The following is a 23,079-nucleotide window of genomic DNA, read 5'->3' as shown; positions in this document are numbered from 1 at the left end:
CTGTTTCTTTAGTATATTTGCTATCGTGTGTGTTGCTTTGTGTTTGTATGTAAGAGTGTACCATTTTTTTCTGTTATTCATGTCATCAGAGTCATTGTTTTGTGTTTCGGAGTGTGCTTTAGTGTCTGTGGGGTTCTGTGCTCTCTGCTTGTTTTAATTTTTCTTTAGTTTTGTTTCAATTTTTTGATTAGCCACAAACAACGGTTACAGCACCGATATAGTACAAAAACTTAATCAAAAAATTAAAACAAACCTAAAGAAAAATCAAAACAAGCAGAGAGCACAGAACCCTACAGACACTACAGCACACTCGGAAACACAAACCAATGACACTCATGATATGAATAACAGAAAAAATGGTACACTCTTACATACAAACACAAAGTAATACACAAGATAGCAAATATACTAAAGAAACAGGGATTACAAATAGTTTACAGAACAAGAAATACACTCCAATCACATTTATAACCGCTCCCACCAGAGGTTCGAGTTCTCCCTCGGGCATGGGTGTGTGTTGTTCTTAGCCTAAGTTAGTTTAAGCAGTGTGTAAGTCTAGGGACCGTGACACCTCAGCAGTTTGGTCCCTTAGGAATTCACACACACACACATTTACAAACAACGGAAAAACCAGATAAATACGTACCAAGGAGCAGGTATATACCAACAACAGCGCCAAGAATGTAAATCAATATATCTGCGGATGACAAGAAGGAACTTTAAAACTAAATATAAAGAACATACAGGAAGTTGGAAATATGAAAATAACACCTGATAAAACATGAATATGAACCATCGAACATGGAATCTGACATGACAGTTATCAGAGTGAATAATCACAACAAAAAGTTCCTGACATTGCAGGAAAAGTTTCACACACAAAGAGCCATTGCAATGGAAAAGATGGTACTCAACGACCAAATCCATATGAACAATAACTCTCTGATCATGTTAGCCACCAAAAGAATAACAACCCGAATTATAACCAGGATAAATAATTAACGAATCTCTTGAATCTCTTTCCCCTCTTCTCTCTCTCTCTCTCTCTCTCTCTCTATCTCTCTCTCTCTATCTCTCTCTCACTCCACCTCACACAGACAGACGCATGAACTCACATTAAAAAAAATACATTTGCACACAGCAACGTACACACACACACACGCACACACACACACACACACACACAACTCACATTTATTTAAAAAATACATTTACACAGAGTGAAATGAACACACACACACACAACAAATGAAAACTATCAAACACAACAGAAACAAAAGGCAGACAAACACACAACAACAGTTGGCAACACTACACACCGAAAACGCATATACGTTGATCACCAAATAGAAGTGAAAGTGATACATGCGATGTGACATATGTGGATGAAACAACGCCAGAAATCGGCCAGCTGGAGTATGAAGACTAACAAGTACATCTCCAGGAAGACACACATGTGTTAACAGCGCGGGAAATCATAAGTAACACCGAACGATACATTCACAATACGGAACTTGTGCTACAAAACGTGCTCATAACATAAAAAGCAAGAGAAAAACACGAAAAAATGTAATATAGCAGCATATTATATCCATCACATAAGACGTTTATTGTATGTACAAAAAGAAACATGTATTTCGTGTCACTGATGATTCTTCCCAAGTAAAAGAAGCGAAACACGTATGGCAAGAAACAAACTGCCTTCATTTAGTTGCATAGACGGTACATACCTCGTCGAATTTAGAGCAACTAAAGGAAAGACGGAAAACAGATAAAAATGACTATAATATGTATTCCGAAAAAGCTGGTTTGGCCGCCGGTTTTCAGCTTCAACAATCGGTATTAGCGCTGTGTAAATATACTACCGCATTTGAGTGTTAACTGAGTTATTAGGTTGCTACTAGCTTTTTTAAAAAAATGTGACTTAATGTGGAAGAAGCGATTTTAACCTGAGTGAAGGAAAAGCAGTACTTAGTATCCTCGTCGGACTCGCATATCGAGATCGAGATGGAGGCACCAGCGTTGCCCATCCAGAGTTGTTTGATTTCGCTACCGTACTGTGGGCAGTGTGAACTTCACGTTATTTGGCAACAACCTCAGGCGTCGTAAGCTATGAGGAAAGTGTGCGCGCTTTCCTTGTCCAATATTTTGATGTTTCCGAAGCTTTACGATCGCCTACGTTATTTTCGCACACAGTTATTCTCTTGCTCTTAGTTTTGACATGAAAACGTCTATTCACTCGTCGATAGAAAGTTCTTGTGTGATAAAATACCATTAGACTGAATCACTAATAATTACAAAACTAATAATATGTAAAAAATAATTGTAACCACACGGAAAGATCATGGTTGTATGTGTTTGTCGTCAGCATTTGTTTCCCTTGCGACGTCATCGTACCGGTGTAGGCGCATGTGCTTCATTGTTACAAATTAACTTAGCGTAAAGGTATAAATTGATGCAGCGTTCTAAACGTCTTTAGCTAGGACATTAATTGGCTGGTTCAAATGGCTCTGAGCACTATGGGACTCAACATCTGAGGTCATCAGTCCCCTAGAACTTAGAATTACTAATTTAAGGACATCACACACGTCCACGCCCGAGGCAGGATTCGAACCTGCGACCGTAGCGGTCGCGCGGTTCCAGACTAAAGCGCCTAGAATCGCTCGGCCACACCGGTCGGCGGACATTAATTATGGTGTCACCGTGATGAGATTTCGGAGCTCTACTAGAAACCAAAGTGAGACAAAAATATTCGTCGGAATATAGGTGAAACTCGGTACTAAACTCAATTTTACAAAATAATGAAAGATGTCTCATATGGCTCGTAAATATGCTCGAAATGATAGAAAATGCTACTCAGAGGAAATCTCGGGCTGCTGCAAGGAATCTAAGAAGTCTAAAATTCTAGTGCCGAGTAAATGCGAAACTACTGCAACGTCTAAAAAGAAATTAAAAGAAAAACGGCGCAAAACGACTGGGTAATTCGACCATCCAGCACACAGCGGTCAGCGACACTCCAAACCTATGATTTATCTGTTCCATAGTCATTATACTATTGTGTGTTCCCATTCAAAATTAAATTACGTACTAATACTAAACGCTTGTTACGATTTTATCCCGACGTTTCCACGAAAAGTCTAGACACGAATCCCTACTGTGCATACATTTGTTTTCTCGGTTTGCAATTGCTGTTGACGATTGTTGGAGTTTATGTTTTGGAATACTCCCGGTTTGTCCTTTGGGATCTGTATACGTTTTTTGATATCTACTACTCAGTTCTTACAGCCACTCGCCGTTTATCAGAAAGTGACTGCTGACACGCCCACCATCCAAGTAGTCCATTACTAAATATTATTTAACTGATCCCTTTGTTTAACTGGAAAGAAACACATTTTATCTCTTTTTAATGGAAACAAATACATAAATGATTATAAATTTGCTGAATTATAAAAATCGAACTGTTTGACCACAACCCTATATTCTACATAGTTATTTTGTAAAGTGCTATACCAACCATCTTTTTTATTGGTAAAGACTTTCATGAACAATCACTAACTGGTGACAAAACATTCGCTTATCCTTTGCACAGGTATGGGAATGTGTGTTTACTTATTCACAAGTTTCTAACCATTCCAACTCCTTCTCTAAAACGCGTAAGAAGGCGAGTGGGTGTGCCGGAACTTACCAGTTCACTACCCCCAGCGCCACCTCACCATAACGCGCCTGTACGTAGCATACAAAAGATTGCACCATAATCTAAGAGTTAAATTAAAAATTAAAATAACTTTTCTAAACTTTATTAGTGTATGTTTCAGTATATTAATGTTAACATTGTCAAGTCTAACAATGATATAATAAATATGTTTCGCTAAATACACTCCTGGAAATGGAAAAAAGAACACATTGACATCGGTGTATCAGACCCACCATACTTGCTCCGGACACTGCGAGAGGGCTGTACAAGCAATGATCACACGCACGGCACACCGGACACACCAGGAACCGCGGTGTTGGCCGTCGAATGGCGCTAGCTGCGCAGCATTTGTGCACCGCCGCCGTCAGTGTCAGCCAGTTTGCCGTGGCATACGGAGCTCCATCGCAGTCTTTAACACTGGTAGCATGCCGCGACAGCGTGGACGTGAACCGTATGTGCAGTTGACGGACTTTGAGCGAGGGCGTATAGTGGGCATGCGGGAGGGCGGGTGGACGTACCGCCGAATTGCTCAACACGTGGGGCGTGAGGTGTCCACAGTACATCGATGTTGTCGCCAGTGGTCGGCGGAAGGTGCACGTGCCCGTCGACCTGGGACCGGACCGCAGCGACGCACGGATGCACGCCAAGACCGTAGGATCCTACGCAGTGCCGTAGGGGACCGCACCGCCACTTCCCAGCAAATTAGGGACACTGTTGCTCCTGGGGTATCGGCAAGGACCATTCGCAACCGTCTCCATGAAGCTGGGCTACGGTCCCGCACACCGTTAGGCCGTCTTCCGCTCACACCCCAACATCGTGCAGCCCGCCTCCAGTGGTGTCGCGACAGGCGTGAATGGAGGGACGAATGGAGACGTGTCGTCTTCAGCGATGAGAGTCGCTTCTGCCTTGGTGCCAATGATGGTCGTATGCGTGTTTGGCGCCGTGCAGGTGAGCGCCACAATCAGGACTGCATACGACCGAGGCACACAGGGCCAACACCGGGCATCATGGTGTGGGGAGCGATCTCCTACACTGGCCGTACACCACTGGTGATCGTCGAGGGGACACTGAATAGTGCACGGTACATCCAAACCGTCATCGAACCCATCGTTCTACCATTCCTAGACCGGCAAGGGAACTTGCTGTTCCAACAGGACAATGCACGTCCGCATGTATCCCGTGCCACCCAACGTGCTCTAGAAGGTGTAAGTCAACTACCCTGGCCAGCAAGATCTCCGGATCTGTCCCCCATTGAGCATGTTTGGGACTGGATGAAGCGTCGTCTCACGCGGTCTGCACGTCCAGCACGAACGCTGGTCCAACTGAGGCGCCAGGTGGAAATGGCATGGCAAGCCGTTCCACAGGACTACATCCAGCATCTCTACGATCGTCTCCATGGGAGAATAGCAGCCTGCATTGCTGCGAAAGGTGGATATACACTATACTAGTGCCGACATTGTGCATGCTCTGTTGCCTGTGTCTATGTGCCTGTGGTTCTGTCAGTGTGATCATGTGATGTATCTGACCCCAGGATTGTGTCAATAAAGTTTCCCCTTCCTGGGACAATGAATTCACGGTGTTCTTATTTCAATTTCCAGGAGTGTATATTATTTTAAGAAAAAAATAAGTTGTGCTAAATAATCAAGTTAGAAATCTATGCAAAGGTATGTCACAACCAAAAGTTACAAGTCCCAACTTGATCGGTGTAATATTTTGGTCAAAATCGGCGTTCTTCCAAAAAAACTGAAGGCGCTAAATACTAGATTCAGAAAGATGAAAAGTCGTATCTAGCCTCAGTTTCATTTAAAAACCACTAAATATGTAACACCAATAAGCTACCTCTATTAGTTTTCAAGTTATTTACTAAAAAATAAATTTGGAACAAAAAGTCCCTTTTCATTATAGATTAAGTATATTTTGTAATAGTTATAGACAGTTCTAATTACAGCACGCCATTACACTGATGAAATAATACAGCTGTACCAAAGTTTCAAGACTTTAGAGTAATTAACAACCATTACAAGGAATCTAAAGAAGCCCGTTCTGAGGTCATGTTCTACTGTCGACTCTGCTCTAAAAATTCTAGCCAGCGAAGTTTAAATGGAGTCAAGCTAAAACTTTTTAGTAACTAAAGTAAATGTAACTTGAATTATATAAAAATTACGAAAATTGTAAATTTTTACTCAACAGGGATATTAATTAATACATGCCTGGAGCAGTTGGTGGCAGATGTCCAGTTCGGTGGTCCCCTGCGACCATACGTAAATACGGCCAGGAGGCAGTGGAAGGAGACACTTTGCACCGAGATATCAATCTGTCCGCGTTGTCACACGCCTGCGAGCACTGTACCTCAGATGACGTCACAGCCGGATAGCTACCAAACGCGTTTTCGGTAAAAGTAGAAAGTGAACTCACGAGGACTGTACACCGTCCTGGACGGCTTAAATTTCACGGAAGTAACTGTTCGCGAGTCGCTCGTAATGTTGACAAAACGGCGTCGCAACTCGCGAGAATATTTTCCACTTTCAATGGGAGCAATTAACTTTGATGATTAGAGGTCAGGGTGACAGACCATTTTACTAAGAACTTCCCGCAGAGGTCTGAACTGTTAATAGTGCTGTTTCCAATAGGAACATTACTATTATTGTGAGGAATGCTATTATGTTTGTGTGTATGAACTTTTACTGAATATATCTATCTGTTAGAATTCAAACTTTTATTTATAGTCATAGTTCATGATACCGCTGAGTACGTAGCAAGTAGAAACATTTTCTTTCAGTGAGCACTAGAATAATGTGGACTTGCAGACTCGAAATTGTAGACAGTATTTCTCCATCGCTTTCTGGCTGACCGCAAAACTAGTTTTCAGGTTCTTGTAAACGGCAAAGATAGATTTTTATACAATATAATTTACCCGATGCCCCACATATGGTTTTAATCGGCCAGGAAACTGAACTGTGACAGTGATCAGTACAAAACAGGGAACTTAGGAGGCACTAACACGATACCGACGTGAAATATGCCAAAACCAGTGCGACAGCAGTCTTAAAATTTGCTCGTGAGTGTAGAAGCTAAATTGTAAATGTTAGCCACAGTAGCCCTGAACTAGTAGATAAGAATACGACACTACATCGCAGCTACCGCCGGCGCTGAGGTTAGATGAAGACGGTGCATCATCACGGAGCTGCGTGGACCTGCACTGCAAGCTACCTGCATGCACTCATCGGTGTCCAGCCCCCCCCCCCCTTCCCCTCCCCTGAATCACTCATCGAGGTCAAGCAATTAAGTTAAATCAAGAATATTTAAAGTATTTGTTAACTGCTTCTAACAGGCTATTGAAAATGGAATCTAACGATAAGGGTAATGCGAAAGTTAAAATGGAACAAGTCTCTGACGATGAATCCTCAGAATTAGAAACTGAAATCCAAGAGGATGGATCCCTCATAGTAATAAACCCATAATCTGAAGGTGATTTGTCCAAAGTAGACTCGGAGGTGAATTTCAATGTTACTGCGAAGTTAGAACCAACTTCTGATGATGAGGTAACTGAAGCTAAGGTCAAAAGGAAAAAGTAGAATTAATAGAGTTATTGGATAATGAATCTGACTTCAGTATTTCTGAAAGTCAGTCAAGTCAGCGAATGATAGAAACTCCTTGAAAACCGGTTGAAATGCCAACTGGCAAGGTAAAGGCATCAAATTGTATGCAATTACTGATTTATAAACTTTTCAAGCTTTGTAAATGGTGAAGATGGATGTTTGTGTAATATATTACCCGCTCCGCCGGCCGGTGTGGCCGTGCGGTTCTAGGCGCTTCAGTCTGGAACCGCGTGACCGCTACGGTCGCAGGTTCTAATCCTGCCTCGGGCATGGATGTGTGTGATGTCCTTAGGTTACTTAGGTTTAAGTAGTTCTTATTGATAACTCAATCGGTACAGCTGATTCACAAATACCATTCGTGTATAACTGAGGCTCCAGAACCGATATTTGATAGAGCTAGCAAACTAGAGTTACGGGCGAAATGTAAACATGACAGCGAAAAACTGTTTTCAGAAACAGAAGTTCGTCTTCCGAAAGCTGTGTCGCCGTCCTCCTGATGGACACCGCCCTCGCCGACAAGCATCTCTGATACCGATGCAAAATCTACTCTTACAACTAAAATCGTTGCTCATACCTGTTGCAGTTGTTTACTTCCCTGCACCATTGAAGCCCGGTGCACGGCGAGGTGATGTGAGATGAAACCTGGCACATGCAGCACAACTGCTTGTAATCAGCCTTCCAAGAAATGGTTCCTGATTGTCCTCGCTTTTCAGAGCGTATCATTAGTCCTAATTTGTGTTACGTTTACCGTGCGATGAGTCATTTTAATTCGTCTTATATATCAGGTCAGAAATGAATCTTCACATATTTACCATTCGCAACCAGGCCAACTAGTAAGTCTTCCACGAATTTCTGGCAGTAGCATTTATACATTGCTGCAACGTCCACATTGTTTGGTAATTCTTCGAAAGCACCTACCTTCCAGTTTATCGGAGTCTACAATAATATGTTTCTTAAGTTATGTTGATTGCTCGAATTGTGCACTTTGAAGCCGTTTTATCGCCTACAATGTTTACGAACTTAGTAGGATACTCTAAACAACAAATAACTCCTTCAGAAAGTATAGTCCCAGCGTGTTAATGCTCACCACGCGATACTTGCTCGGTCTTGAGTACAGCGCTGAGAGTCACTGACTTCACATAAGTATCTTTCGCAAATTGTAACTTTCTAAGTTTCTACCGCAAATCTTCAGAAGTTTTAATTTTTCACTTTTGACTAGGTTACTACTGAAATAATGGAAAAACTAGTACCACTCATACTTCTGCATAAAGCCGGTCTGCAGGCCTTATATTCCTGACCCTTCCTAGGTTCATAATTTCTCTTTCAGTTCGACATCTAATCCACTCATTTTATAAAAAGTGGGTTATTTTAACTCAGGTGATCCGAATATGTCGTGTATCTTAGAAATAGGAACAGAACCAAACAACAAACACCTCTAGCTTTTTTCACGTTTTCCCTTCATTAGTACGCCGCACCTTAGTAAACACCTTCCTAAAAATGCAGCTTCGCGTTTGCATTGGCCACGATCTATTTTACTCCGCTTTCTCACTTGAAACCGTTCAGTCGTTGTTTCAATTGGTGGGCACCGTTCCAACGATGTCGAGGACGCCAGGAACGCAGTCCATTTTCTGCATTACGTCAAACTAAATGAGGACGACCTGAGAGGGAAGAAGTCTCGCATCTACGGCCCTGGCACGTCAGATAGTCGAATCATCTCGCGCCCTCCGACTGAGACTTCTGTGCGGCGTCGCTATCGTCTTACGTCACCTGCTGCTTCTTGAAATATATGGACGCTAAACTAGATTTCTTACAGGTCTTTGGGAGACGCTGCTTTTTGCTAAGTCTTACCGTGTTGGAAACTAAAACCGAAAAGGGCTTAATCGTTATCGCGAGCAGAAAATATAACTGCGATTCCTCCCACACTACACGCCAGTTGGAATGACTGACCAGTGTCAACAAACAATCCTTTCTTTCTGCAGGTAATTTTTAAACTGCAGAGGATTGATTTTCTTCGTTGTAAACAAGAGCAGCTTCGTTTTAATTTTACCAAGTCTTCATATTCTTATTAACGATGCCCCGCCGTTTTTTGCTTCTATTATTCACGCAATCATCTGTCATTAATTTTCTTGTTTACGCAATATGTAGAACGTTTTGCTCTCACTTTCTCGATTTTCGGGGGTAGACTAAATCTCTACCGGATACTGTCGTCGGTGACATGAACAAGCTCACTGACCAAACAGAACATTACTTTTAAATTAATATCATTCAAAGCAATAGGGTGAGCGTTCCTGTTGGATATTTTGGTTTTACGGTATATTGGAAGTTGGTTATCGCACAGGACTCCTATGAGTTTCACAAGATGCTTAAGTTCTAGCTGCTACATCACTTCCGGTTCTGAAACTGTATAACTAGAACCCAAGCCATGGGAAAGTTTTGTTCTACTATTTACGAGAACTCAGGTTCAATCAGAGTCTGCGATCATGCCGTGCCTCAGCTAAAGTTGCTATTTTTTTTCTAGAGGGCACAACAATCGTGACGTCTTCAGTGCAGAGTAAGGCAGAAGATAGCGATGGGCAGAATCGAGAGCTAAAAGAATCGAGAACTCTGTTCTCAAGAAGTAAAACGAAGTAAATACAAACTCGACAACCGAGAACTCTTACTAGAACAACCAACAACCTTTCTTGTTCTGGTCTCATGTGCTGCCGACATGAGCCGATCCGGAACGTGAAATGGGAGGTCATCTTCTTGGATGTTGAATTAGAATACTCGATGTCAGTTTTCGAGAGCAGAGCGAAAACATTGGGTTCTCGGTTATCGGAGAGTCCAATTCCAGTCCAAGATACGTTCTACTGCAGGCCTCGACGGAGTGTGTCAAAGACCAAGATGAACAAAACTGGTGGCAGCACTGACCTTTGATGCATCTTAATCCTTGCTGAATCCTGACTGATAGGCCGTATATGTAAAGCACGCAGCTATTCGTGTTCTGCTGCACTTTTTTACAGTAATAACTTACGATTAAATTGACAGGAATCATTGATGTGCGGTGGCAGGATTCTGGTCAGGTGAGTACAGGTTTATCAGCACATAATAAAATAAAATAATGCAAAACTAGGTATATTAAAGGATAAACGAATACGAAGATGGGTGAACTAGGGTAAACAATGAAATGAGAAGCAGCCTGGTAGAATTTTACAGAGAGTACAATTTAATAATTGTTAACACCAGGTTTAAGAATCATAAAAGGTGGTTGTATATTTGGAAGAGGCTTTGAGACGACGGACAGTTTCAGATAGACTATAAAAAGGTAAGGTAGAAACTTCAAATCCAGATTTTACACTGAAGAATTCTACAGGACCAGATGTGCAACCTGAGAATAAGCAGTTGGTTATCAACTCCATATTAAAACTGAAGACAGTACACGAAGGTACGAAATTAAGGAGATTATACCTGGGTAAGTTGAAATAAAGAGAGTTTGTTGAGATGTTAAAAGGCCGTATTAGGCAGCTATTGACCGATATAGGGCAAAGGAATACAACAGAAGATGAATGGGTAGCTTTGAGAGATGAAATAGTGACGGTAGCAAAGAAAAAACTATAGACAAAGACAAAGTCCAGTCGAAACCATCGGATAATCATTTTCCCTTGCTCAATACGCGAGTGGAATAGGACAAAAGATGGCACGATATACTCTTCGCCATGTACTGTGTAGCGGCTTGTGGAATATTTATATAGATTTAGATAACACTTAAGGATCTAACACGTGAATGCAGGCGTAGCACCCCATAACGACTTTTATGTGCTGACTGTGATAGAGAACGATCACGTCTTGGTATGACAGTGCAGTATGTGTAATGGAAATGGGGTTGGGTTGGGTTGATTTGGGGCAGGAGACCAAACTGCTCGGTCAGTAGGCTCATCGGATTAGGGAAGGATGGGGAAGGAAGTCGGCCGTGCCCTTTCGAAGGAACCATCTTGGTATTTGCCTGAAGCGATTTAGGGAAATCACGGAAAACCTAGATCAGGATGGCTGGACTCGGGATTGAACCGTCGTTCTCCCGAATGCGAGTCCAGTGTGCTAACCACGGCGCCACCTCGCTCGGTAGTGGAAATGGGATTATCTGTCTAGCATGACAGAGTTCATATAGGTAAGGAAACGGGGTCGCTACGCTTTCGGCTGTCTGGTTTCATATAGATACTTTTAAAGGTCATCCTAGTGCCCACTTTGGCTGGGGGAAACGGCTAGTTGGGTGTCATTGAAGAGTACCCAAAACTAGGTAGCCAAAATTGTGACGACCCACTTCTCTTACCTGCATGAAACTTGAAGGCAGTAATTAATTATGGTAATAGTGGCTCGAAGTTTTAGATGGCGTAACACCATTTCTCTTTCTCTCTCTCTCTCTCTCTCTCTCTCTCTCTCTCTCTCTCTAACACACACACGCACACACACACACACACACACACACACACACACACACACACACACAATTCAACTAGAAGGGTATTTTTTTGTTGCAGGATTTACCATGATGTCATACACTGTAATGTTAAAGTATCTTAGGTTAACATTTAACGCTGTTTTGTAGAATATGCTGCGTAGTCATTAATTTATACTGCCAAAGTGTCTTACCTCGCCAACTTTTATCTCCGCTGCTAAAGGTCCTCTCACTACAGTGTATGGTCGAAACTCATATAATTAGAATAATAATAAAAAAATTAATTTCGTATAACAAATACCCACATCCTAATCCTCTCATTACAGAGCACAGACCTGAATAGAAATCAAACTGCCTAAGAGCAGTGAAGCCCTACAGCTATGGCCTGAGACAACAGCGCTTGCTTGATAAATAATTCAGATCATTCTGATGCTTTTGAGTACAGGCTACATTGTGACAGTGTTATTAGCCCTTGCCCAAGTGCTGTTGGGTGAAGATTTGCACTTAACAACAGGCAGCTAATTATTTACATTGCATGCATCTTTTTCTGTAAGAATGGATGCATTTACACAGTAGGCAGATACACATCTGCATAAAGTCTTTACTTTTTGGGTGTACCTCTGCATTTTGGTGTATCCCACCACTTCGAGTAATTTTCAGTTTTGTACAGTCAATTTTACCATTTTGCACATCTGGCATCCTACCATTTTGCCACTGTACAGCCAATTCTATCAATTTCCAGATTTGGAGCCACTTGACCAACATTTTGCAGACTGTGTTATGAGGTCATTATTTTATACTTTCAAAGTATCGTTGGTGTAACACGATGCAGACGTGATGCTGGTGGAAGGCTGGTGTTACGATGGCATAACACCAATGTTACCTCTACATTATGCTGTTGTGAAACCATGCACATGCTGTGTATATGCCTGTGCGACACCATCAGATCGTTTGGATACTTTTGAGCAAAAAAATTAATTTATTATAACAAACACTCAAGCAATGGCCTGAAACGAAGAGCATTCTAGTCGAAAGCAATGGGAACCACAAGCACAGACAGTGAAGAAATGATGGCACTCATGCAATCGAATTACAAAAATTAAAATTGTTCTTTGGGTAAGCGGCTGAATTTGCATACCATTGGCTGAAATGCTAGTGCTCAAAGCCCATGATACCAATGGATGAGACCATGATGAACCTGCAGCGCCAACTGCCAGAGGGTGGAGGAGGAGGGGGGATGGAATGCTCATACAGACGTCCGCGATTTGGGGAATGGTGATGCTGATACCATCGATTCCAGGAATGCTGATGCTGATGTCAGCGACTTTTGGGCCAGAATACCCCGTGACCCTCTACTGATTGGACTACACCCAGGAGTAAAGTACTCGAACCAAAGAGTTCCCCACACCTTCTAGGACACCAGGCTCTAGCTATAAGATTCTAATTGCATGAAATGAGGACAGTACGAGAGAAGGGAGTAGAACAGTGTTGTAGCCTGTCAATCTGTAAATTAAACAAGCATTAAAGGAAAATAAAGAGAAAATTAAAAAAAAATGGTTCAAATGGCTCTAAGCACTATGGGACTTAACATCTGAGGTCATCAGTCCCCTAGACTTAGAACTACTTAAACCTAACTAACCTAAAGACATCACACACATCCATGCCTGAGGCAGGATTCGAACCTGCGACCGTAGCAGCCGCACGGTTCCAGACTGAAGCGCCTAGAACCGCTCGAAAGAGAAAATTGGAAAGGTATTAAAGATCAGGGGGAAATAATGGTACTGTACTCATAATTCTGTCAGAAACAGTAAAGAACTTGGAAGATCAGTTGAACAGAATAAACTGAATATTGGGAAGTGGTTATAAGAGAAAGATCAACAAAAGTAAAAGAAGAGTGTTGGGAAGCAGTCTAACTAAATCATTTCATGCTGATGGAGTTAGACAAGCAAATAAGGAAACGACAACAGTAGGCGAAGTTTGTTGCGTAGAGAGAAAAAAACTGAAGATGGCTGAAGAAGTGACGATATAATGTGCAGTCTTGTAATAGAAAGAAAGTATTTTTTTAAGAAGATGTAGTTGTTTAACATCGAATCTAAATTTAAATGTGGGAATTTCTTTTCTGAAAAGAAAGACAGGAGTATAGCCTTATATGGCTCTGAAACTTGACAATAACCAGTACAAACAAGAAGAGACTAGAATCTTTTGAAATGTGGCGCTACAGAGGAATTCTCGAGATTAGGTGGGTAGATCGAATAACTGCCGAAGAGGTGCTGAATGGAATTCGAGAGAAAAGGAATATGCGGCACAACATGATTAAAAGAAGCGATCGGTTGACAGAAGACATTATGCAACATCAAGGAATCGTCAATTTTGGGAACGAGAGAAGAGTGGCTTACAAAAATTGTGGAGAAATACCAATTCTTGACTACAGTAAGCAGTTTCACGTGGATGTGCATTGCAATAGCTATGCAAGTGCAAAAAGACTTGTGCATGATAGAGCTGCAGAGACTTTTATCAAACTAGTCTTTGTACTGAAGGTCACATCAACATACGAGAGGCGTTCAGTAAGCAAAATATTTCCGCTTCAGCCCCTATAGTTTCATAAGTTCCCACAGGTGACGGCGCTGTGTGCAGCCTTCTGTAACGAGGGGCTTTCCAAGCAGAAAGCTATCGCTGAGTTTCTTTTGGCGGAAAAGCAGAGTATCGCATATATTCATAGGCGCTTGCAGAGTGTTTATGGAGATCTGGCTGTGAACAAAAGCACGGCGAGTCGTTGGGCAAGGCGTCTGTCATCAGCGCAACAGTGTCACCCACCTATCCGATCTCTTACGTGCCGGTCTGCAGCACATAGCTGTGACATCTGCAGTGTCGGAGCGTGCGCACACTCTCATTCGAGGTGATCGGCGGATCACACTCAAATACCTTGCTCCTCAATTGGATGTGTCTATCGATAGCGCTGAGACACTCGTCCACCAGTTGGAATGCTCAAAGCTGTGTGCCCACTGGGTTCTTAGCTGCCTAACAGAGGCAATAAACAGCAACTAAGGATCCTCTATTTGGCCCAATGAAGGATGCACTCTGCGGGAAGCAGTACGTGAATGATACGGTGGTTATTGATGCAGCAAGTCGTTGGCTCCAACGTCGACCAATGGCGTGGTACCATGCGGGCATACAGGCCCTCCCAGTAAGATGGTGAAAGGCCGTCGGACTGGACGGATATTATGGTAAAAAATAGGGTCCTGTAGCCAAAAGAGTGGGGAATAATAAGTATGGCGTTTTGTAATTCTGAATAAAATCAACCTCCTTTCAGAAACAAATGTGTTGCATTACTTATTGAACGCCCTTCGTAATTAAATTGAGTGATCTTATATTGAAGTGCACGTAATAGATATAAGAGAAAACGCTGCAGCCACGAATCAACCTCGATTTCCTAGGAGTAGAAGCAGCAGACTGAACTGAAAGTGTAGCACGCATCGAATTGTGAAAGGGGGAGGGGGGGAGTGAGGTGAGTGCGGACAGCTGGCGTAACGTGTCTGCTGCTGGAGCCCTGCCAGCCAGCTCAGCTAACGAGAACTGCACAACCAATCTACCACGCACCAGCGCTCGCCTACTGTTCACACTTTCGGAACTGCACTACTACATATTGTGAAATTAACACCTTGAAAGACGTGGCGCAGAAACATGGTAATAGCGTGAGACATTGATTGAGGGCATATAAGGCAACGTCACAAACGGCTGCGCTGTGGACGGATAGGGAACTACTTACAGAGCATCATAACGCTAAGCCCTTAACAACTGCTGAAAGAGTTGGATGTAATTTTCAGCGACTAGCTGTACACATGTCACGGCGACTTATGTGGACTTGGTTACCCCGGTTTATGCAAGTAACAAACAATTTTGTGTTATTTTTCTTCCTCAGACATGTTGCGGCACATTTATGGCATCATTAGAGCGGTTTTATTTTACTGAAATCTGAAAATATAACGTGTTTTACACTGGAATACGTTAGTGAATAATTAGTCCAAATCATTTTTATCTTCTGCAACCTTTAACTTTAATTATTAGTTGGATAGGTTTTGAGGGCCTTGATTAACTGTTTAGATGGCTTTCTAGCTGAAGTCTTAATCGCCTAATACGTACTGCAAATACAGCGGCCGTCACAACGACAGTTTGTGCAAGTAACATAGTTTCAGCTACATCATGCTGTGTGCTTGCAGGAGGTCCTCTGAAGACTTACCCTACATGATAGTGATGCAGTGTGACAGTTGTGTTTCAGTATCAGTAGGGAGTGCCCATGGAGAATGTACATGTTTACTGTCTCGTTTTCATCAGGAGACAGCAGCGATGGAACGCTGCATCAGACGAGCAGCTAGACAGTAAGTGTACTCGTCCGACTACCATGATTTTCCAGATCTACCACCTCCCCTTTACCTTGAGTGGCGCCATCTAGTCGGTGGGTTGTCCAAGAAAATCAGTCCGTAGCTGTATTTTTCTATTACTTTCGTAATATGCCATGTACTGGGTGGTTATAATTAAAGTGCAGCTACTCAAAGAGGTCCAGTGTGGGCTGTAATTATTGTATGAGAGTGAAACTTGGTACATATGCTAATACGTTAATGTGACACCGATTTACGCTGGAAAAAATTAGTTCCGTTTTTGGCCACCAGCAAATCTGGCGCTGTTTGCATCTCGCCCAGGTCTACGGTGCTCATATTGAACGAACTGTGTAAGCGGAACTTAATAACAAAATCAACATTATGCCTTTCTCACTTGTTTGACCTTTTCTGTCCACATCCTGTTCCTAATCCATTACATATGGAAGCATTTTTATGCGTCTTTCTTGAATTCACAGTGCCAAATTTAAACCTGGTGACCAAAAGTGAGCAGCGTCAATCGGTTCCGTATTAATGCATTAGAATAACTACCAGTTTCGTTGCCATACAATGATTACAGTCCACACTGGACCGCTTAAGTAAATGTGATGTATGCATTTAAAGGACGAATAGCAAACCATGAAACGAATATTCAGAGTCACACAGTAAATATGTCAAAGTACAAAATCGCCTATTAACCAGAAAAAAACTGTAAGTTGCGGACACTACTGAGTTTTGGTACAATAGGCTACAACAAAAATACATAAACTCTATACCTGAATCACTTCCGTTGTCGTTCGATATGTCACTAAAACTGTTCTCCCTCACGTTCTTTATTACGTCCTTTACGTGTTTCACAAAACTCTTTTAGTCTCTCTACTTCTGCAGCAGACATCTTACACTTCAAACTCTTCGAATTAACTGCGGTAGACTTCTTAGCTCCAGAGTATCATAATAAATTTGACCAATGAAGCAATGATATCATAACCAATTTACTACCGAGGTGAGACTTTAAGAGACCAAATTTTCAGCGCAATATATGTTTATAATCATTCGTTGAAGACTATATAGCGCTGAAAAAATACAAATCTGTAAGTAGAGGGTTTCAACTTTTATTTCGGAAACTAAGACTAGTAACTACAAGAGTAGCTGTATCTGTGCTTTATTTGCATAAAAATATTTTTATAGAGGTGCAACGAATGATGGAAAATCACTTTTTTCATCACTCCTCTCGATACTGCATGGCTTGCCTCATAAGGCAAGTCTACGCAGTCTGCGTGCCGCTACAAATCAGGTAGCAAGCGAGCACGCCGAGCCCGGGAAGGATTCAACTCGCTGAAGCGTCAGTCACAAAGTAACCTTAATCGAAGAAGTATGAAGAAATGAGTTTTAGATATTATGGCTGTTTTTTCACACTATGTCATTTGTTGTGGCTCTTTGGCCGTCGGTTCAGTCACTGAAATACACTAGCAGACGACTTACGAACTGAATCCTGACGAGGATATATTGTCATTGAAAAGAAAACACTGATGTTAAAGACGTGATCGGAAGTATTCGACTCACTGAATGTTAACAACTCAATAAAAATACTGACCAGTTTTAATTATTTACACTGCTGTTCATTATAAATTGCATCACCGGGAAAGGCAGCACATGATGAAACTTTACTATGTGAGTACAGTATAGCAGGAAGAACACAAGATTAAAAACGTAGCGATTTGGGGGTGTAGAGGGTGCGAAATTTGGTACGCGGATCTGCCACCTCTGGCAGCAACAATAGCTTTAACTTGACTGCTCATCGAGTCGAATTGAGCATGGATGACGGGTAACAGTACGTCGTTCCTTGCTGCCCCAGATCTATGCTAGAGTTCAAAAACAGTAGTGACGTGCCAGATTCTCAGCAACCAATGGCCAAATGGTGATTTTTTCACTGAGTGAGAGATCTGGAGAACTTGCTGTCCAGTGCAGGAGTTAAACATCCGCTATATCGAGGTAGGTCAGAACAGTACGGGCAACATGTGGTCTCGCATGATCTCGGTAAAAGTTAACTTGATGGAGACTTCTAAGATATGGGATAGCTACCGCTCTTCACAAGTCACAGATGTAATGCCTGCTGCCCAGATTACCGCTATGCGAGCTAGAGATGATTTTGTGGTGTACCCAATAGCACTCCACACCATCAAACATGGTGCTGGATCAGTATGACGAAGAGTAATGAAATATGGCAATGTTCGTTCTCTTTGGAGCCTCCACACGCATACGTCCATCGTGATACTGTAACTGGAACGAGGGCTCGCCTGGAAAGACAACGTGGTGCCACTTATTGTGTCCAGAGTTATATTACGGAAAGCCCCAACAATGATCAATGTACTGACAGTCCAGACCGCTCCAGACATTGCCGTAGACCACCAGCGGGTCTGGGGGTCAGAATAGGCCCCAGGTATCCCCGCCTGTTTTAAGAGGCGACTAAAAGGAGTCTCCCAGTTTCGGCCTTTATGTAATGGTCCCCTGTGGGGTTTGACCTCCATTCTTCAAAATTTTTCCGAAGAGAGAGCCAATTGGGGAAGGGCGCCTTACATGGTGCATCATGTCCATCGTGCATTGAGATCTTTAGCCCACTTTCTCGTCGTCGCATTTCAGTCCCACTTATTCTCTATATCTTGGTCGAGGACACCTTCCTGGGTGCGTTTTCCACCGTGCACCATGCGGTGTCGCTTTCTGCGTTCGCGACGGCCATGGACTTTTTTGCACCTGATATCCAGCACAGTAGCCAGTCCGTTGTGGTGGGGCCGCCATGTACCCTGTTGGTTGTAGCCCCCTGGCCACACAGGGATCGCTCTGCTGATGCGTGCGCCGTTAAATCACCACGTATGCCAAGGGGTAGATGCCCATTCCCATGAGGCATCGGGACTCCCAGCAATGGCCATCCTGCCAGCTGGCCTTTGTTGCGGCTGGGTGGCGCCCGTGGGGAGGGCCCCTGGTCGGAGTGGGTGGCATCAGGGCGGATGACACGCGAATCGAACCCAGGACCCCGTGCTTCGGAAGCGAGAACGCTACCGCGAGACCACAAGCGGCAGACATACACAGACCTAAGACGGCGTTATTCGTACTTACTTTGTGTAACTGAAATTCTAATGCATAAAATGTATTCGCAGTCGCCAATACGAACAACCATCATTTGTGTAAGGAAATGATGTAATGAAAATTTGTGCTGCGCCGAGACTCGACCCTAGATTTCCCGCTTTACGCGAACGGTCGCTTTAATCGCTTTGGCTATCCCTGCACGATTCACGTCCAGACCCTAACTTTCATATGTAGTCGTCCCTGCGTCACAACCTGTACTTGGACACACGTTATATAATTCCCGTACAGGGGAGGACATTTTAATTGAAAGTCTCTGTGTGGTAACCGGTGGATAAATACGATATTGCAGTGCCTGTGTTGTTAAGAAGAACGATGCAATGTTGTGGCGCGGGAACGATGACATACGGTATTTTGGGGCTTGCCATGAGTCGTGTACGGATAGCCAACGCTTAAGACGACCGATCGCGTAAGGTGGGAACTCTGGACTTCAGTCCCGGTCCGGTACAAATTTTCACTGTCGCCTTTACGTTATAGAGCTGATGGTGGTTCGTAAACCCAACTACGAATAGATTTCATGTATCTCATATCGGTTGTAGTCACCACAGTGCCTGTTCCTTCGGACATGCATGCATGTCCAATGGGACACTGGATTGTTCTTCTTAACAACGCAAACACTACAATATCGAAATTCTAATCATTAAATATCCTAGCATGTAATACACTTCTTGACGATCTGACATTTGTTGCCTGCCACCTTGATGGTGTCACAATTTTAACATCTCGTTGTGTATAAGGATCAATTGACACAGCTGCGCTGCTGGAATACTGTGACAGGTCGCGGAGATTCGCAGGAGCGTTGCTCAACGCGCGACTATATCGGCAGTGGGTAAGGCATTATGGGAACTGTGAATAAGGGAAAAACGAGACTTAGCTACATAGGCGAATCGCGCAACAAGATCGTCAGGGCAAAAGTACACTAACAGATTAGAGAACCTAGATAAGCGCAAAGATGTGCTGCACGATTTTAACACACTTCAAAATTATAAGTGACTGTAAATTAGATTTCGATGTAAACAGAGTGGAATTATAATAACGTATGCTACGCAACACTGATGCTTCAGCTATAATCTCAATCCAGGTCACCTGAGTATTAGAAATGAGGGCTGAGGACAGGATTTTATTAACCATGTTAGAGTTGTAGCTGAGATGAGATGTTGAATGTTTCAGTCAGTGACGTATGCTTCTCTAGAATACTTCATCCAATCTCGTTCCGGGTATCCGGGCAGCAAGACAGATTAACATCGTCTCTTATGAACAGTTAGTTGTTTTTTGATAAATATGTGTGTTGTACACAAGAACATCTGAGAAGAATGGGATACCTATTGATGCTATAATTACCAAATCAAACCAAGAAAGGTACAGTGGCTATGGTACTACGATTTTGGGATAAAACTGATCAGTCAGAGCAACTACTGACTACCAGATTCGCAGACCAACGTGTTATAGGCAAGACAACTGACTGATGCCGGTCTACATCTGACAAGGCCTCTTCTTCAAGAACTGGTTGTGCCGCCACAATGACATGAAATCCTATCAAATGGAAGACATATGCACGATTTCCAGGACAGACAAAAAAAGATATAGGAGTCACACAAATACAGTAGAGAAATCATTAAACAAGCTGGAAGCCATGACAAATTGCAAAACATCAGTCGTTTGGTTCAAATGGTTGAAATGGCTCTGAGGACTATGGGACTTAACATCTAAGTCATCAGTCCCCTAGAACTTAGAACTACTTAAGCCTAACTAAACTAAGGACATCACACACATCCATGCCTGAGGCAGGATTCGAACCTGCGACCGTAGCGGTCGCACGGTTCCAGACTGTAACGCCTAGAACCGCTCGGCCACTCCGGCCGGCATCAGTCGTTTCAGCCACGGCAAAATTGAAAATGATCGAAAGAAGAAAGACGGCAGATCTGCGTGCTTCGATGAAATACATTCTACTACAGAACAAAAATAATGGCTGTAGTCACCAAAACTATTGTTAGTAATCCTATATTTCAGATCTCTGAACTGGAAGAGTGAAGAAAGAAGTATATGTCAATAAAAGATATGTGAACCGCTTTGGTTTTGCTGATGGCGTTGTACGGTTTTCCTCTAGCCAAGATAAGGGCAACAACAAATGGAAGAATGTCGATTATGAGTTCTTGATCAATATTGTGACTGCATTCATTGCCCACTGCAGTTTCCCATGACCACTTACGACTAGGGAATTACTGAACTATTTTCATTTTATAGTAAAGAAGATGGGCAAAGTCTGTTTAAATGATGCAAATACCGTGGTTTCCCTTTCAGTTTTTCGTTGCTTTTTATCTCTTATTATTTTATATGTTCCTCATTTTTGACAGCGAACTGTTGTTGATAAGCTAAATGCTTCTTAGTGGTTCCTACAAACAAAAATAAAATTCCTTGCTGTTTTGATTTCACTATCACTATCGATTTTCCTCTGCTCTGTATATCGTCATTTCATCAGTGGCCGGCCGCTGTGGCTAAGCAGTTCTAGGCGCTTCAGTCCGAAACCACGCTGCTGCTACGGTCGCAGGTTCGAATTCTGCCTCGGGCATGGATGTGTGTCATGTCTGTAAGGTGTCAAGCAAATCCAACACCTTCCATGAAAACACTGACATGATAGCAAATCCGGCAGTATGTCACATAGCTCCGAGTAAATCCTGACATTAAATTAACCAAAATAATACGATCAACGAGTGAGCAAATGGAATACCACAGACTAACACAAGAATGCCTAAATGCATGTCATACCTTCCCACCATGAAACAGACGCAGTTCCGAGGGGAGAAACGAGAACAGAAGCCGAGAGCAGAGCCGTGTAGGCTAGAAGGCCCTACGATAAAGGACACCCACATCGCCGGCCGATCGCCGGGAGGTCCACCCCGAGCCCATGTTAAAAAATAGAGCCCTCCAGAAGAACAGTATAGATTTTACAATAACACTAAAAGGGCCACACCAGCTGCAAGTTTTAGCGTGAGACTATACGCGTGTCTGTTACGTAGCAAACATTAAAAACATTGCCCCACCACGAGAAGTATAACGTTTCTCATTGGATAGACAGAATTTTTGTAGGTGGAGCTTAAGGTTAACATTGAGACCTTGATTGGTCAGTTGAAAACACAGCCAGATACCTTTTCTTAAACCAACTTCGGTAAAGAGTAGTAAGGAGAAGTTCGAGAGAGTTGCTACCGAGACGGCGAGGTGTGTGGAGCTGCGCCGCCCGCCACCCATGACGCTGCCTAACCACTGACAAGGCAATGAACGCATGCGATGCCGCATAAGAGCGCATAAGGCTTCACTCAGAACTGCAGAAGTCTCATCCCGTTTTTACGTAATACTAGTGTCGATCGTCAATTAAACTTCGTGGTATTCACATTTGCTACTTGAAGTTAAAATCTGAAACGCGATGATTTTTCTGTTATATAATTATTGAGAAGCCACATCAGCCACTGTAATTTACGACAAGTTAAATAAGTAATTAAAGATAATTGAGGGTCACTGTAGACGATTTTGATAGTTTCCTCTTTTATGAAACTTAACTTAAACCTAGATTATAGATGTGATATCGCATAGGTCATCCTTCGATCCATTATAGAACTTGGAAACCCATTCAGCGAATATTCGTTCACATTTTTGTTGAACGCAGTTGGTTTTTATCATCCTGTATTAAAATATTTCCTTTTATCAATAGTGCAATTTATAAACAATGTTTTGTGAGTAGAATAAAAATTCCAATGGTAAACTTAACTGATTTTTCGACGTTATTTTACCAGCTAACTAAAAATAGGAAAGCCTTGAACCCCTTCCACTAAATTTAGTTAGTAT

Source organism: Schistocerca cancellata, chromosome 4 (assembly GCF_023864275.1).
Source record: "Schistocerca cancellata isolate TAMUIC-IGC-003103 chromosome 4, iqSchCanc2.1, whole genome shotgun sequence".
Taxonomy (NCBI): Eukaryota; Metazoa; Arthropoda; class Insecta; order Orthoptera; family Acrididae; genus Schistocerca; species Schistocerca cancellata.
Note: the sequence above shows the minus strand (reverse complement) of the source record.